This window comes from Pipistrellus kuhlii, unplaced genomic scaffold, assembly GCF_014108245.1.
Source record: "Pipistrellus kuhlii isolate mPipKuh1 unplaced genomic scaffold, mPipKuh1.p scaffold_m20_p_9, whole genome shotgun sequence".
NCBI lineage: Eukaryota > Metazoa > Chordata > Mammalia > Chiroptera > Vespertilionidae > Pipistrellus > Pipistrellus kuhlii.
Window position 1 is genome coordinate 61,039,159 of NW_023425595.1, and position 19,028 is coordinate 61,058,186.

A 19,028-nucleotide genomic window follows, 5' to 3' on the forward strand; every position below is an offset into this window, starting at 1 on the left:
TTGAACCCAGGACCCCTCAGTCCACAGGCTTATACTCTATCCCCTGAGCCAAACCAGCTAGGGCTGCAAAGTCAATTTCTACATCATAAATGCAAGATCTTGTGAAATGGGACTTATCCCACTGAAACTAGGAGGAGGAAGAACCTTCTAAGATCTATGAATGGGAAGGTTGGAGTCAAGGAAGTTTGACTGTCAATGCACATGTGTAGAAAGCCTCAGACCTGCCAAGGCCATGGGCCTGAAGGATGCTGTGAATAACGTAAAATATAGAAGATTTATTAATTCATTTATTAACTGTGTACTCTGGCAAGTACTGAGGATATAGTATGTGTAAGACAGACATGCTCTCTGTCCTCATGGGGTTTACATCACCATGCAGAAGGTTAGACAATAAACACATATTGATATCAACAAGATAATTTCAACATCTCTCAGGCCCTCATTCAGGGAAATAATATAGAGAGTGATTAGATGAGGGAGGCACTTTAGCTGATCTAGTCAGGGAAAGCCTCTCTGTGGAGGTGACTATTCAGCTGAGATGGAATATTGAGAAGGATCCAGACATATGGAGACCCAGGCTGGAAGATGGACATGCCAGCCATGTGAACATGCCAGGCAGAAGCTAGGGACAGAATAGGGACTAGCTCTTCTATGGTTTCCCTGTTATAACACAATTCACCACACACACACACACACACACACACACACACACACACACGAAAAAAAGAAAAGAAATAGACCATCTCCAGATGACCGAGGCCTCTGTGTAACAGTTTGGATGGTGGCATGCACACTGTGTTGTACCACCTCTTCTTTTAATGGGATGTCAGAGGAAATGGTTAGATAGGATTGGCTGCCCTGTAGGGGAGCAGAAAAGAAGACTTTTGTGGATGGAGCAGAGCAAACAAGAGGAAGAACAGTTTGCTATGATCATTATTGTTAGTACATCTATATATATAAAGGCCTAATTGACCAGAATACTATTAATAGAATGATCAATCACTATGATGTGCCCTGATCACCAGGGGGAAGACCCTCAATGCAGGAGCTGTCCCCTGGTAGTCAGTGTGCTCCTACACCCAACCCCTGCCCCCTGCCACCTGCCTGCCAACCTCGGCAGTCCTTCCCTCCCCCCCACCCCGCCCTGTCCAGAAGGGCCCGGCCAGCAGCCAGAAGATCCCAATTGGCCCTGATCTCCGGCCAGGCCTAGGGACCCCACCCATGCACAAATTTCATGCACAGGGCCTCTAGTAACAACATAATAAAATAGCTAACATTAACAAGGCTGATTCCTTTCAGTGTGTTATCTTATTTGTCCCAACAGGTCTATAAAATAAATGCCATTATGTTCTTTTGTAGATGAAGAAACTGAAGCTTAACAGAGTGAAGCAAATGGCCACACTGCTACCAAGTGATGGAAACTCTTAAGCATTTTGCTGTACTCTGCCTCTGAGAGAGACCAAAAATGGGACCCAAAGCTCCAAAGCTTAGCATCTAACATCTGAATGGACAAATTAAAATCATTTTCCCCTATGGCCCCTTCTGGAAGAGGACGAATAAGCAAGCTCTAATATTTCCAGAGTGTCTTTTCCTTCCCAGTGGAAGGAAAGTAAGGGTCTCCAGAGAACTATAGTAACAAGGTAAGTAAAAATGGGAAGGCCACAAAGAAGCTATTGAAAGAATCATTGGAATAGACAGTGAAAGTCCTGACTGACCATTTTCATTTCAAGTTTAATAAACATTACATAAATTAACTCGTTTATTTTTTACCGTTACTCTATGGCGTGGTTATCGAATCCACTTTATGGATGAGGACTCAGAGGCCCGGGGGATTACATAGTTTGCCTCAGGTCTCATAGCCAGTGATGGCTAGAGCTGGAATATCAAGGGAAGCAGTCTGGCTTCAGAGTATGGACTGTTCAGTCACTACATTTAATGACTCAATGTCTTACTTCCTCTCTGTTCTCCCACCAAAATATTTGAACTTGTGCCTCTTTCAGAATATCCACAGTGTATTGCCACACTACTGATATATCTGTTACTATAATCTAGCTGTTTCTGTTTAAGAAAATATTTATATTACAAAAATAATACACATTTTATCCAAAAATTCAAATAATGAAGATGTGTTAAATACCATGATTTGATTGTTAAAGGACTCTCATTATACAACTGATAGATTTGATCATTTGTTCATCTTGTGTCTTGTTATTCATTTCCAGTGATTATGTGATAGCCTAATCCCCTTTAGGCACTCCTTTCCACCTGCCCTCCACCACTATATTACTGGTTAGACTGCTTTCTGCAGACAACCCAACTCCCTGCTAATGCAGTAGCTAAACATGGTCTCTTTCTCACCCTCACTTGAAGATTCCTGTAAACTGAATACCCCATGATGTTCTATACCTGTGCGTGTTTCCTTGCCACATAAGACACAAAACAAATTGAGTTGCACATATGATAAGACTATTCAACAAGCATCAAACTTATCTAAGCAGAGGGAAATTGTTCAAGTTTCGATGAATTAGTTGGAAAGTTTTGATATTTTGTAAGTGGAAGGTATCTCACCAGAGAATCTAATCCAAACTATTTTTTTACAGATAAAAAAAACAGAGACTCAAAGAAATGCAGAGGAAGAAAAACATACTTTGACATCAGACAGGTAAACGTTTGAACCCTGGCTCTGCATGCAACTAACTGGCTGTGCAGTCTTCAAAATTTAGAGGATTATTGTAATCCACTGCCACTCCCATCACTGCTTCTAATGTAAACCACCACAATCCCTTGCCTGGTTTCTGAATAGAGCTCTGTCCCTTATAACTTGTTCTCCATTGAGCACCCAAAGCAGATTTTCATGAAACATAAATCAGACCATGTCACACTTAAAGTCATTCCACTGCTTTAGGAATAAAATCCTACAAAGCCTCACATGGGTGGATCCTGCCTTCCCTAGCTTCACTTCTGTTCTTGGCTCCCTTCCAGCCACACTGGCATCATTTATCTTGCAGGAGCGTGCAACAGCTGTTCCCGTGTCTGGGGTACTGTCTGCCTGGTACTTCCCTGGGCAGCTCCAGCTCATTCATTGGGTCTCAAACCACCCTACCCATGGTCACTATATATGACAAGGCTCACAGTTGGCCTTTATGTGTCACATAACTAAAAATTTCCCCAGCCTTTTTCAGCTTCTGTAATTATCTTAGTTTTAAAAGAAAATGTGTTTGCTTAAATTCTCTGTATCTCTTCTGAAAATACAAGATTCTTGTGGATAAGGCCCTTATTTTATTTGAACAGAATAGCATCTGAAACACAGGATCACTTCTGAAATAATAGATTATTTTATGTATAACAATGAGAGGACACAAAATCATTTTAGTGTTTTTTATTTTTTTTTTAAATTTTTTGTTTGTTTGTTTCACTGGGATGGGCAGGCCAGAATGGGAATTGAGGGGGAAATGCTGAGTCAAGATCAGAAGATAGAAGTAATTGGGCTGCAAGAAGTTGGGTGGGCATAGTGAGGGCCAAGAAGGGTTAGTGTTAGTAATAGTGAGTTCTGCCAGGGTCTGGAGTCTGAATTTTTCTCAGTATCACCCCTGGAGTTAGACATACAGAGTGCACTCCAGGAGAGGGAATGTTTTGTATTACCATAGGAGCTTTCACTTACCAGGTGCTTTGGCTAGAAGAAGGCCCAAACATCTTCTTCTGGACACTTTGGATCCTGACACTCCATCACCATACCATCCACATGGTGTTTCAAGAAAATAAGAATTCAAAGGAGATATTCCCAAATATCATGCTTCCAGGATCCAAAAGCATTTGAACGCTGCTCTGTCCACTGAAATATTTGACCTCTAGCACTTTGGTGACTTAATTGCAGCTATTGCCAATCCTGAACTCTTCCTGCAGAGAGCAGGTCTGAAAAGGTCGTAAAAGGGAAGAATTGCTCGTGCAGGGGAAATGCCAGCAATGTCAAGGTCAGAAGATAGGCAGCGGGAGTTGTTCTGTTTAGCAAGAGGGCAACCTGTTTATTCTACACCTTCAGATTTTATACCGATACCCAAGGTTTGGACACTTCTCCCCCCTCTCAGTTTTATTGGTATATAATGGACATATTACAATGCATAAATTTAAGGTGTTCCGTATAATGATTTGATATATGTGTATATTGCAAAATGATTATCGCAAATCTTGGTAACAGTCATCATCTCACAGTTACAAGTATTTTTCCTTGTGATGAAAACTTTTACTAGTAAGATCTATTCTCTTAGCAATTTGCAAATATACAATACAGTATTATTAACTATGGATACTAGAGGCTTGATGCACCAAATTCATTCAAGGGTAGGCCTTTGCAGCCCTGGTTGCCTTGCGCCCCTCCGTCCCACCCACACTGCCTTGGCCTGGCACTACCTGCATCCCCCATGGTTCCACAGAGTCCCTGGATTGATCACCCTGCTGGCCAGTAGCCTTGACTTCTCTTTGAGAGGCAATCTCTCTGCAGGGCAATCTTGGGGCAATGGCAGGCCCCCCAACCAATTGCATCACACCTGCTTTGGCTGGCCTGGTACCAATGTGTGTCATAGAGTGGTCGTCAGGACAGTTGTTCTGCTGTATGGCTATCTAGTCAATTTGCATATTATGCTTTTATTATTATAGATAGTCATCATGTTCTCTTATATACCAGAATTCATTTATCTTATACTTGGAAGTTTGTACCTTTTGCCTACCTACCATTTCCCCCACTTATGACAACTACCAATCTGATCTCTGTATTTCTGAGGTTGGTAGTTTTTGTTTGCTTATTTTCTTAAGATTCCATATATAAGTGCAATCATAAAGTATTTTTCTTTCTCTGTCTGACTTATTTTACTTAACATACTACACTCAAAATTCTTCCATATTGTTGCAATTGGCAGAATTTTCTTCTTTTTTGTGGTTAAATAGTATTCCACTGTGTGTGTGTGTGTGTGTGTGTGTGTGTGTGCGCGTGCGCGCGCACGCACACGTGTGTGGCATTTTTCACTGTGTGTGATATTTTCTTTATCCATTTATCTGTTGATAGACACTTAGGTTGTGTCCATTTTTTGATTACTGCAAATAATGCTCAATGAATATGGGGGTGCAGATATCTCTCCGGGACAGTGATTTTGTTTCCTTTGAATATATGCCCAGAAGTGGAATTGCTGGACTATATGATAGTTTTATTTTTAAATTTTTTTGAGGACCCTCTACGCTGTTTTCCATAATTTCTTTACCAATTCACATTCCCGCAAACAGTGCACAAGTATTCCCTTTCCTTCATGCCCTTGCCAACATTTGTTATCTTTTTTATGACAAATTCATCTCACTAATCTTAATAACTAAACCTGTTTCCTCTTACCTTTTTGATAACTCTCAGTATGTAGGCTTAACCTCAGAGCTTATACTGGGTCCTGTATTTATTATTTCTAATCAGCAGCTCAGAGGGAAAGGATTTTCTCTGCCCCAAGGCACCACCTTGCTTTATCCCCACCTTATTCAATCAGGTGATTTTTGGAAAGAGAGTGAGAGAGAAGGGACATTTGATTGTGAAACATGAATTATCATATTCTATTTTTCAATTATAGATGAGGTCAATGCTACAACCATGTAGCTTCCAAGAGCACTGCCTGTCAGCAGCCTGGGCTTAGGGCATTTATTATGATCTTGATTAAGCAGAACACTTGGAACTAAGACTCTAATAACTGGGTTGGTGATGAGGTGGTAGTGATGGGGGTAGACCTGTGATTAGCAAACTGTGGCTTGCAAACCACATGCGGCTCTCTGGCCCCTTGAGTGTGGCTCTTCCACAAAATACCATGGCTTGGGCGAGTCTATTTTGAAGAAGTGGCATTAGAAGAAGTTTAAGTGTTGTTGTTTTTTTTGTGTGTGTGTTTTGTTTTTTTTTTAAATTGGCTCTCAAAAGTAAGTTCAGTTGTTGTGCTGTTGATATTTGGCTCTGTTGACTAATGAGTTTGCCGACCCCTGGTAGGCTATAGGAGCGCAGAGACCAGATCAGCCTTTGATAATGAGAAGTTAAAAAAAGGCTTTGGGGCACCTCCTTGAGTGTTTTGGTATATCTCTCTCCTTCCTTTTTTCTGTCCTTTTGGGGGTAAATACTCCCATGGCTGTGGTATGTCTCCAGTTAGATGAAGAAAGCCATTTTTAAGCCATACCTTCTCTAATCCTTTCAGGTTTAGCCAGAGTATTTCCACCACCAGTATTCAAGAGAATATACTGCTAACACTGTGTCTTGCTTCTCAGGCCCTTTGACCTTCTTCCAAATTTTGCTGCAAAACTGTTGGGAGGTCTATCTTGAACTTTGCTTTGATATCTTGGGTAAAGCTTATTTGAATTCCATTTTCTTGTTTTGACATCCCTCTGGCATAATAAACTTCTTTGAGGATTTTTACCCTTCTCTGGATGCTTGAAGATTGGCCTCTTTCATGGATGACTCAGTCACTATCTATTGTAGATTAGGAAGTTCATGACCAACAGACTACTTTAGTGGAAACAAATTGTCATTGATGTCCTTCACCCTGAGAAGGTAACAGTACCTAAGATGGAAACTAGGGAAATACTAGAAAAAATGTATAAGACCACATCAGATGTCACCTTTGTATTTGGATTCAGAACCCATTTTAGTGGTGGCAGGACAATTGGCTTTGATATGATTTATGATTTCTTGCATTATACAAAGAAAAATGAACCAACACACATACATGCAAGATACGACATATATGAGAAAAAGAAGACCTCAAGAAAATAGTAAAGGAATGCAAGAACAGAATAAAAAAAGTTGGGAGGACTGCAAAGGCCAATGTTGGTGCCGGCAAAAAGAAGTAAAGGTTCTTCAGTGATTTCTCTGTAGTGATTATGCAGATTTTTCATGAGAGGATTAATAAACTAAGAGCTTTAAAATAAAAATTTCCTGGGCTTTTGGTTGAAATCCTCATTTTGACCAAAATGGCAGTGTAGGTAAATGTGGTACTTGCATCCTCCCACAGCTACATCAAAACGGCGACTGAACTACAGAACAATCATCATTCAGAACCTCCTGAAATCTAACTGAAAGAAAGTCCTCAAACTTTATAAATAGAAGCCTCACTGAGACTGGTAGGAGGAGCAGAGATATGGAAAAGGCTGGCCCCACACCCAAGTGCAGCAGATAAAAATTGGGAAGGAAATCTTGGCTATGGCAGTCCACCCTGAGGAGTAAGGGGTCCTAGTCCCACACCAGTGCCCTCCCTCACCCACTCCCAAAGCCCAAGGTTCCAGTGCCAGTAAGATAAGTCCCCATAACTTCTGGCAGTAAAGACCAGTGTAAATTGAGGCTGAGTGGGACTAAGACAGAGGCTGCTAAAGTCCCAGGCAGTTCTTCTTAAAGGGCCCATGCACTGACTTACATGAACTCACTGCCTCTGAGCTCCAGCTTTGGGGCAGCTGCTCAAAAGGCACTGGAGCATATGGAGAGAAACTAAATTGTCTGGGATCAGGATAAGAGATGGAAGGGAAGCTTTATCTTAGAGTCTAGGAGACTATATAGACCTCCTGGTGGTGGCAGGACCTAGAAGTGCTAACAGAAGCTATTGTTCCTTTTCTGAGCCCTCCCCACACAGGGTGGCAGGAGGGTGCCATCTATGAGTCTTCATCAATTGGACTAATAATATTTGCCCCACACTGCACTGGTGATTCTCTCAGACCGTGCCTCATCCAACTTGTGGGCCCACCCAAGCTGTTTCTAGTGGTTTTTCTATACCAGTAACCTCTTTGGCTCATGCTTCAAACTTTCCTACGACATCTCAAACACACCTGGCCTCAATATGCTCCATCCTCTTACTAAGTGTCCCCAGGCCTGGAACTAGCAGCAGCCAACCTTGGTTCAAAATTTGACATCTGCTGGGAACCCCCAATCCTAGAACAAGTAGCAGCCATCTGCAGGTCACTTTGTAGCTCATGTGAGGTGGCCCTGGGAAGAAAACAAGTGATGAATAATCTTGGCCTTCATCTTCAAGGAAGCATCAGAGCCAGCTAACCTGTAGTACAACTTTAAATCAAGTTAAAACACCACAGAACCACATCCACAAGGGACACCTCAAGGGGTGGATTCAGTGGGCACCAGGTCCCTGCTGAAGTAAGGCCTGATCTCTGGAGAGGGTCCCTGCACAGCTAGTCCACCTGTTTTTTTCTATGCTACCACAGAACTGTATTTGAGTGGTTTGTCTAGGGATTGGTTTTTAGAGGCAGACATGTGTACAGTTCTAGCCAGAGTGACTGACATGGAGTAAATTGTCCCGGGGCTTTGGTAAATGTTTTATTTACTCTTAAGAAGGAAACACTGTAATGTGTGTCCCCTTTCTTTCTCTGGATGTTGGACCGAATGTGCTGAATGAACCTGTGGGTAGCCATCCTATTACCAGGCATGACATGAAGAATAAAAATGCCCAGGGAATTTTCTTCTTGATTAAGCTGATTAGAATCAGGGTTTCCTGTGGCTGGCATCTGAAGCCATCTTGATGCAGAAAGAGAGAGAAGAGGCTTAGGGTGACTCTCAGGCTTCAGGCTGGGAGACTAGAAGAGCGTTTCTCATCCTGTGGTAGAAAATGTTTGGACTTTAGAATCTGACAGATCTGGGCACAAAGTCCAGCTCATCACTTACTATGACTTTGGAGAAGCTGCTGAATCTCTCTTAGCATGTTTTCTCTTTTCCATATGTGTAGTACTATGCATATCCTCACAGGGATATTGTGAAGGCTTATGAAGTGCTTTTCAGCAGTTGGCACTCTTAATTTTGATTTCCTACTTCCTTAATTCATAGCTATCACATGGTTCAAGAAGAATAGTTATTTCCTAAAATTAACCTACTAGCCCATTGTTATGGACTTCAGCCCTTGGCACAGTGCCTCTCCCAAATAAGTAATCAGTAATGAATGACTGAAATGAAGCAAAAGGTATGAAGCACGGAAGGATGAAGGTCGTGGTTTTATGAGGGGAGGAGATTGGTCGGCTAGGCTAGGAGCAGGCAGAGCCCAGTTTTGTAAATGCTTAGTTTAATAGCATGGTGTGATATCTGACAAGATAATCAGCAGGCAGTTTTAAATGGGAAAATTTGAATCAACCACCTGTTTTATTTCTATGTTATCACAGCACTGTATATGAGTAGTTTTAATATTCATTTTATTTGTGTTGGGAGGCATGAAGGAAGAAACCATAAGATTATTAGGCCTCATACTTTTTTAGTTGGTACAATAAGGGACTAAGAAACTTGGGATTTGAGTCTATCAATTTAACGAGAAGCAAACTCCTTTAATTGCTTAACGTCTTGCAAGAAAAGCAATGCGATGTTCTCATTCAATTGGATGGGTGGCTTTGGCATCACACAGATCCAACCTTAGTCACCCATGTTGCTGCAGAAGCCCAGTTACCAGTGTTTGTGTAGCACATGGCAGGCAGAGGTAGAAGAGAGATTCACCATGTCGCATAAGCAGGGTCCTGCGGGAGGCCTTGAATTTGCTTGTGGTTAAAGCCCTCCTTTGTTGTGGGCCATCCCAATGCCCTGAGGAGCCCCAGGAGATATATGATATATCTAGTGCAAATACAATAAATATAAATTGACCTCATTTGCTCATTGCTTGGGTGTAGAATTTCTGGATGTGGGACAGATTGAATACTAAAACAAATTAAATGACAATTTTGAATGCTGTAATCATATTTCCTGGTTACAAGGGCTTGGGTGGTTTCTCTGCCAACTGAATAATTCTCATTGGAAAAACACAGATGATGTTGGCAGGGCCTGTGCATACTCTTAGAAACTCAAATATAGCTTCTTAAATTACCAGATGAAAGCACAAGTCCTCACCCAGCTCAGCTGTTGTAAATGCTTGCAAGAGCAGAGTGCTTGGCTCAAGCCTTGAATCACACACACACACACACACACACACACACACACACACACACACTTGTTTGCAGGAGTAAAGATTTGGGAAGATTGGGCAGAGGTGTTGTCACTTCTTCACATCTCCTCTCTCTTTCATATATATATATATGGCTAATATGGAAAGTGTTCCCTTGTGAGTTCGACCAGGAGACCAGGAGTTTGATTGGTCACTATGATGTGCGCTGACTACCAGGGGGCAGTGTGGAACACGGTGGGTGACCAGCAGAGATGGTGGGGCACTGAGGGACTGAGGAAAGGAGGAAGCAGGGAGGAGGGAGGCAGGGAACCTGATTAGCCCTGATAACCGATCAGGCCTAGAGACCCTACCCCATTCACAAATTTGGGCCTTGAGTTTGTTTAATAATAAGAGAGATGTCAGATAACTTGATTCTACCATGATATGGGTCCCAGGTATCTTCACAAAGCAAGGCAAATACCCAAAGAAATTCTTTCTTTTCAGATACCAAGAAACTCCCATGTCCAATATGAACTGTAGATACCATTTATCAAGTATTTGCTAAGTGCCCATCACTGTGCTTACATGGATTATCTCATATCATCCCAGAGAAAACCCTGGAAGGAGATACTGTCATCATCACCATGTTACAGTCAAGGAAAAAGGGGGAACAGACATTAAGTACCTAGCCCAACAGGACTATTTACTAGGAAGTGGCAGAACTGAGACTTGAATCTGAACTCAGGTTTCTTAGATTCCAAAGCCAACATTCTTAACCCTAGGCCAAGCCCTAAGCCTATTGCTCAAGGAGTGTGGCATATTGTAAAACGGAGGAGCCATAACTCCAGCGCTTCGGGGAATTTTGCAGTACTGGTAGACAGATATTTGGATCCAGGCCCTGTGGCTTCCTGAATGAGAGAGCTCTAGTCACAGGGTTAGCTTAATAAAAAGATTGCCTTTCATCCTTCACACGAGGGTAATGAATAATATGGGCTATGAAAACTCATCACCTGCTTGGCAAAAGTCTCTACAGAATTACCAGAGGAAACCTGAGATGATGTGGAGTTCAAGAAGGCTCACAACACAATCGGGCCCTGTATCTGCTCTGCTAGCTCCATGCACAACCCCACTCATGCTCATGCCCCAGGGGGCTTCCTAACACTTTATTTCCTATTGTCAGGCACAGTGTCAGATTCTATTCCTGCCTAAGCCACAGTAGAGAATATTGGATTCTCCATTTCTGGCAACTATTAGTTTCCTTTTGTTCATTCTGAAAAATAAGAGGAGATCTTGTGGGGACCCTTTAACCATCTTAGATGGGGTCCTTTTGTTTTTTACTCTTCAGAAGAGGAGATTCCAGCATTGTCTTTGGTCTTCTGTGCTGTGGGCAATAGAAGTTCTTCCTGCATTTCCACCTGAATTTTTTCTCCTAAGGCTTAAGCTCTTTTCCTCCTATCCTTAATTATTACTTATAAACTGGTTATATAGAAGAGGGAGTGGCTGAAGAGATGGAGACACTATGTAGGTAAACTGAGTCTTGACTTGAGCATAGCTTTGAGAAATTTGACAGTTCTTCTGCTTATTAAGAATACACTGAGTGGCCAGATTATTATGCGCTCTCTCTCTCTCTCTCTCTCTCTCTCTCTCTCTCTCTCTCTATATATATATATATATATATATATATATATATGGGAGATGTATATATATATATGTATGTATATATATATATATATATATATATATATATATATATGGGATATATATATATATATATATATATATATATATACCAGTGCATGAATTCTTGCATGGGTGGGGTTGGGCCAGCCTGGCAAGGGGGAGGAGACATGGGCAATTGGCCGGCCTGCCTGCTGATTGAACTCCTGGTGGAGTGGACAATTTGCATATTAACCTTTTATTCTATAGGATAAAGTGGCCAGATTATTATGCATTCAGAGATCATAACAATCTGGCCACTGAGTGTATATTCCTTGAGTGTCCATTTTTATGTCCTCAGAGCACCAGGAAATCTTCCTTGGAAAGGAGGTGATATCTTTCAAGAGACTGAGCAACGTGGGAAATAAGAGGGACGTTTGAACATTTCAGGTGCCCGGACTTGCTCTGCTTCAGAAGAGAGCTTTCGAAACAGTTAACTGAATGGCGTTTACATTCATAACACTACAAGAAATCACCCAGCCCCGTGTGCAGTTGTGACAGCTGGAAAGTATTTTTCAGTCATCTTCATGCGTGGACCTATGGACCCTCGGCCGCCCCGCCCCCTCTCCCTGGGAGCCCATAAAGCACACTCTCTTCTGCTGACACTGCAGCACGAACTTTCCATAGCAACTTATTCCCACACCACCTGTTAATAATGCCCAGAGCCATGTATTTAACTCCCTGCACACTGTGCCAAAATGTTTACACAATTCAGCTTTTTTCAGACTTTAAAGACCAGACATAAATCCTAAACTAGCTGTGTGCCTTCCTAACACTCAGGGACTTGCTTGCAACATTTTTGTGGGTAGAGTTGGGCAGGTTTCCCCCCCAACTATTTTTTAGTAAAGAAGTAGGGTACTCTTTTGGGGCCACTGCTAGCTGCTTTTCAAAAAATTAACTGTGTTTTTGTTTTGTTTTGTTTTCAGAATAGTGCCAAGTAATACAGGAGTGCATCTTTTCAGTAGAATATGGCTTTTATTGACAGTGCCCTTAAAACAAGAACTTTTCCAAACTAAATTGTGTCCATATCTGAAGGTCAGTTTTATCATTCCTCATCTGAATAAATAGTAATATGAAGTAACATTCATTTTGTATTGATACTTCTATTTATTTTTTAAAAATATATTTTATTGATTTTGTACAGAGAGGAAGGGAGAGAGATAGAGAGCTAGAAACATCAATGAGAGAGAGTCATCAATCAGCTGCCTCTTGCACACCCCCTACTGGGGATATGCCCGCAACCAAGGTACATGCTCTTGACTGGAATCGAACCCGGGTCCCTTCAGTCCCCAAGCCGATGCTCTATCCATTGAGCCAAACCAGCTTTGGCCATTTTGTATTAATACTTTTAGTTTATGTTGATTGCTATTATTATGGAAATTCTGTACCGATCAGATAAAAATTTGCATTTTACTGCAGACAAACCTGAGAATTATGCTAGGAAGTGCTCTCCCTTAGGTCCCACAGCTAGAAGGTAACGGAGTGGGATTTATACTCGGCAGTGTTTGCCTCTAGAAGACTAGGACTCTTCCTGCTACACTAAAACTTTCTAAAAATGGTTTTCTAGGGAACCATGTGGAGATATTAACAGGCATGTCTCAAGAATACTGTTGTGTGGTTGTTACCTTTGGAAACCTGATACTACATTCTTCTCTTGCCAATGCACAATACACAAGCAAAGGAAAGGCTCTGAGAAGTCCTGCAATGAAAAAAACCTGCTCAATTCTCTGCAAGCCAGCAGGTTCCAAATGCAATAGATCATGGTGCACTCTTCCTTAGCATATCTATTAACACTCAGGAATATGGTCTTTGAAACACAGAATGAGAGACACTGCTTCTACAAGGCTACTTTCCAGCCAGAATTGAATGGTCCAGGGTCATCTCCCCTTTCCTCTATGCTTCTTTTCCAGCTGCCTCTGAAGTGCCTTCTAAAGAGGACATATAGGGAGTTATTCCCTCTCCCCTGGGCCAGTCCTTATTCATTAACCTGGGGCTTCTCCCACCCAGGAATACTTTATCTGACTTCCTAAACAGGACTGCTCCTTAACCCTCTGCATTTTTTGAAGCAAATGACAAAATTAGGTATGAATTATTCAAAGCTCAACTGGTTTATTCAGATCCCCAGAGTGTTAAACATCATATTTTCATCTGAAAACCTCTGTTAGTCCAGTTCAACAGACATTTTCATGAAAACCCACATGGTGACAAAGCCCAACGAATTGGTCAATTCCTTCAGAAAGCATTTGATATCATGCACACACGGTCTAAATCTAAGACGATGTCACTCCTGGGTAAATGGTCCAATGACTAAAGAATTAGTAACTCCCAAGATTCTGCATAAAAACTGTTCACAAAAGACTATTATCTACTGAATACCCAACATTTAAATTGAAAAAGAAAAAAAAAACCACCTTTACTTACAATCAATCAAAATATTTGAAAACCCCTGAAGCTCTAATTGGGATGCCTGTTTTCTTCCAGATGCCTAGTGTTGTGGAGATATCCAGGAATTTTGAATCATTGGCTAATTTATTCTTTTCTGCTGTATAATTCCTCCAGTTCATATTGTGCTCACCTGGTGCTATTGTTAGTTGGCTCTGTGCCAGGGACCTTTAGCTATAAATGTTAATTATCTTTCTATTGGCAAATGTACAAAGCAAGGCAAAACCAAGAAGGAATAACCATGTTCCTCCTAAAAGGACCTTGAAGCTGAAATTTACTGAAGGATGCTAATTTGCTGTAGTATCCTTGGTCTTTTCACCATTATCCACCTAAAGCTATGATGTTACTTTTCAAGAGATCCTATAACAAGATTCAAACTGAAAACTATAGAACCACAGTTTGCAGTTGCAACCTAGAAAAACCAGCAGAAACTCTAAATCCCACGTGACAAGAGCAAGTTTAAAACATCCAGCGGAGAAATGACCTGGCAAAGAGTCACAGATGAAAATGTCAAAATCTTGCAGCTCAGGATAAAATAAGGAATTAAATCAAAAGTTGTCCTCTGGATTGGATTTCTTCCAGGTCAACAACTACTGAGTCATTAAGAAAAGCAAGAGTTCCTGCAGGCCTGTGACAGGCCTCCTCTCCCCAGAGGGACTGGGAGCACGCCCTTGCCAATAGCACTGACTCAGCCACCTCTGCAGGGCGTGGACACCAGCCCTGAAGAGCAGAGGCAGAATCTGGCTGCCTCTGGCTTGCATTCCTGGTCAGCTTGCATTTTCAACCTCCAAGTCAGGGTTATGATTTAAAAGTAGACATTTCTTAAAGTTCAGTTAATCTGGAGTGTTTGTAAAAGGCCAAATGCTGCAGAGCAATGCTGTCTTTCTTAGACCAAGGACAAAATTAAATGTTGTCTACCAGCTGGATAGGGAAAAGTGATCCAAGCCACATAATATGCTATTAGTATAACTATCTGCTATGCAATCACCGCGATAATCTCACCATCAGGGTTGCAATGATTCTAGAGTAATGATGAGGTTGTACCATGATGGTGATACTGTGGGCTGATCAGAGTGATCATCCTTGTGATTAAGGGGATTGTTGGCTTTGCTTTCATTGGCTAGACCTGCATTTGCCCTCTCTTTGGAAGGAGCAGCATCTGTGAATACATTTTTTTTTCTTTTACATGGGAATTTGTTTTACTTTTTGATGTACAACTTGCAGAAATCTGTGGCATGGAATCCCGGAGCCAGCAAGGTCCCTAGAGGTCATTGAGGGTGCATGTGCGTGCTACACACAAACAGGGTCAGGGTGGTCACATCTGGCCATTGCAGAGCATTTGTGCAGCTGGGATTCACTGTGCTTGCTGTGCCAAGCACCCCACAGAGACATGGCCTGCAGGACATGTGAAGGGCTCCATCCACTGGGTGCTCCCCACCCAGCCTGTTTATGGGTGGACCAGGTGACACTGTGTGTTATGATTTGGGAGAAACCAGCACTGGTGCCATCAGAATCTCCCCTTCCGCTGGTACTTTGCCTGAATTTCCAACCATTACAGTCACTCCTTTGGGTTAAAGCGTGGCTCCCCAACCCCTTTTCCCCCTTTTAGTACAAAGAATCCTTTTTTAACATCAGAACATTTGATAGATCTTCCTTACAATAGCTCTATTTTTAGATTCTGATGACTGGAAAAAGATGCAAAACAGAAAATAGCAAACCACTAAAATCTCAGTGGTGCTTGTACACACAGATTCATATTTAATAAATTTCAGTAATACCTTAATATATTTGAAAAACAGTCACCAATATAGGTATGAGTTATGTTATTTATTAACTTTAGAGATAGTGCTTTGGGAACATATGGGTCTCTAAAGTCTGCATTCTTACCCACTTCTCTCCCATTCTGTATACCCCATGCTCTATCACCAAGATTTATGGCCCTTTGAATAGGGTCACTGGATTAACTTAGCATTTTATAAGCATATGTTCTCTGGAACATCTTTCATAGGGTTCAAAATAAATGTGCAAAAAAAAAACAAAAACAAAAACCAACATTGAGGAAATGCTGAGTTATACAAAATCAAATAGCTCTCTCTATTGCAGGACTTCTCAGACCCTTAACTGTTGGAAGGCATTTAGAATCAGTACAAAGGATGTACAGATTTCAGAATTCACTAAACTTTTAAAATCATGGGTTCATTTTCCAGGCACTGTTGACATCTCTGGGAACAGTGTTCTGAAGAACACTTTGGGTTAAAACATCGTTTCCAGAGCTCCAGTAGGATATTACCAAGGTTAACTCCTAAGAGAAGTTGTTGAGTTGCTTAGTACACAAATAGCTTCTTGGACAGATCTCCTTGAAGGAGCCTGAAATGTGTGAACAGCATAGCTTCTTGTCTCAAGAAATAATTATGGATATACTTATTATTTCATTGAAATCCACACCCCCAACCCCCTCATGAACATCTCAGAGTCCAGGAGAGCAAACAACTCAAAGTCCTGCAGAAAATCAGGTAGCACAATGACAGGGAACATTCTGGTATTGCAGAGATAAATGCTATATAAGAAAATCGTGAGTGGAATTTCTGTCTTTTGGTTGGATACAAGCTTTGCCTGTTTGCTTTGTATGGCATTCAAGGTACACTTCAGTGACAGAGTGGAGAGTTCTTACCTCATCCTAGCTTGTGTCATGGGTAGATGAGGGATAGCTGGAGGCTGCCTGCTGATGACTTCAAGGATCCCCAAGCCTGAACTACCCTCTAATTATCCATCTCCTCTCAAACTCTGACATAAGACAAGCCCCAAATTATACCTATCGGAGCTTCATAGTTTTTACACCTAAGATTCGGATTCCTGTTGAAATTCTGACCCTCCTCAAAAAAGACAGAGATTTAAATGTACTAGTTTTTCACAATCTCAGTGTGACACTAAGAACAGGATTGAGGAGGCTGGAAGAGTGTGGAGGAAGGTGAAGAGCATTTGGATACTAAGCACAGGCTCGCTGGACCCACCTAACAGGGTGTCTCTTGATGGAGACCCCAGGGACTCCCGAGGGAGCCTGTTTTGCCCCAGTCAAGTGGCAAGCTTAAGCAGCAAATCACTTGAGGTAAACCAAGGGCAGACCATCTGTGCTTGCAGACACAGCTAAACTAATGTGAGGGGGGGAAATAGAAGCAATTACTTAGAAATTGTAAAGCCTCGAGCAATTCTTCCTCAATCAAGTGAATGTATCAGGTTGGAGTGATATTTGGACTGGAGGTTACTAGCAGAATTGTTTCAATTTGTCATTCTTCGTTCACGTGTAGACACCACTAATGAGGACATCTTTGCCACTCACTTACCTCGGCAGAGACATAATTTTGTTTTATAGCCCTCTCACACGACATCATGTTGATCAGCTAATAATTTATCAAGAACCTCAAGCCAAATAGTAAAACAAATGTGCACCACAACACATCCGTGTATCTCTCTTCTGAACCAGTCAAAGGGACAGGCAGTCAAATTACAAAACAGCTGCTTCTTCATGGTCTTCTTTAATATGATTTTAACTTTGTATGCAATTAAACTAAAGTCATTTCAATTAAAATGCTTGAACCAATGTGGTACTCCTATTACAGTGTTAAACATTCCATCTATCAAATAGCAAAAAGAAAGAGAGAGAGAGAGAGAGAGAGAGAGAGAGAGAGAGATATTCCCTTTGAGATTTTCTCCATTAAACTAGTTTCCTAATTATTACATGCTACTTAAATAGCATTGACTGCACTTTTTATCTCAAATGCTACAGTTCAATTAGTCTGTAAAAAATGCTAGGTCTCTAGTGACAGAGAGATCTCACAACACATTCTATCTGTATCAGAGGACACGTAGCCTAGACTATTCCTGGGTAGTTATCATCTTTCTTTGCTCTTCCTGTGATCCCAAACTCAATTTTCTTTTATTCTCTAAATATGAACTATTATAATGAATATAATAGCAGTGTCAACTATAATTTATTAAGCATCTAGTAGGTGTCAGGAGGATTATATGCATTATTTTTATTTAGTTATTTTAATAATAGTCCAATGATGTATTTTCCACAATTTACAGATGAGATTATAAGATTGAGAAATCTTCTTTATTTACTTAATTAGTATCTAATGTGAGATTTAAACCCACTTTTTCATCACCAAAGTTCATGCTCTTAACCACAGGGACTATCCTAAATCTTTGTTGGTCCTTTAAAAAAATTCATTTAATACAATTGTCCTCTTTTAGTTAACCAAATAATGAATGTATGGTTAAAGTTTTATTTTTCTTTCTTTGTATTATTATTTTTAAAAATACACAAAACTAAAGAAAATAGTATAATGGATCCTCATATATACCCAATGGTGTATAACCCTCCCGCCACGCATATATATATATATATATATATATATATATATATATATATGCATACAGGATGGGGCAAAAGTAGATTTACAGTTCAGATGGAAAATAATACAACAATAAATAAATAATAATACCATAATAATAAACTCTGCCCACATACTGACAACTGTAAACCTACTTTTGCCCTACCTTGTACATCGTTCTTGTTTAATTTATCTCTCTACTTCTTCTTCAGGACTATTTAAGGACAAATTCTAGCCTTCATGATCATATCCATAAACATTTGATAAGTATCTCTACTTGGGGACATTTCCAAAACAGCCACGATGTCATTATCATACCTAAGTTATCATCTAACGCACAGTCTGTATGAGTCAGAGTCCTGCAAACAGCAAATTTAGAAAGAGATTTTGATAAAGGGACTGTTTACAAAGGTGTGTCCAGACTTGAAGAAAATTGGAAGGGATATACCTGAAGGCAGTACCTGAGGCTGGCAATAATGAAAAGCCACGTTCACCTGTAGGCCTGAGGAAGCAAGGGGAGGAAGCCTACTGGATCTGAGAGAGGATGGCCTGATGGAAGGGAGGGGGC

At 41.0% G+C, this 19,028-nt stretch overlaps 1 pseudogene; it reads left to right on the forward strand.

Moving 5' to 3' along the window:
- Window positions 1–232: 232 nt before the first annotated feature.
- Window positions 233–6,861, forward strand: LOC118713791 (annotated as a pseudogene).
- Window positions 6,862–19,028: the final 12,167 nt, after the last annotated feature.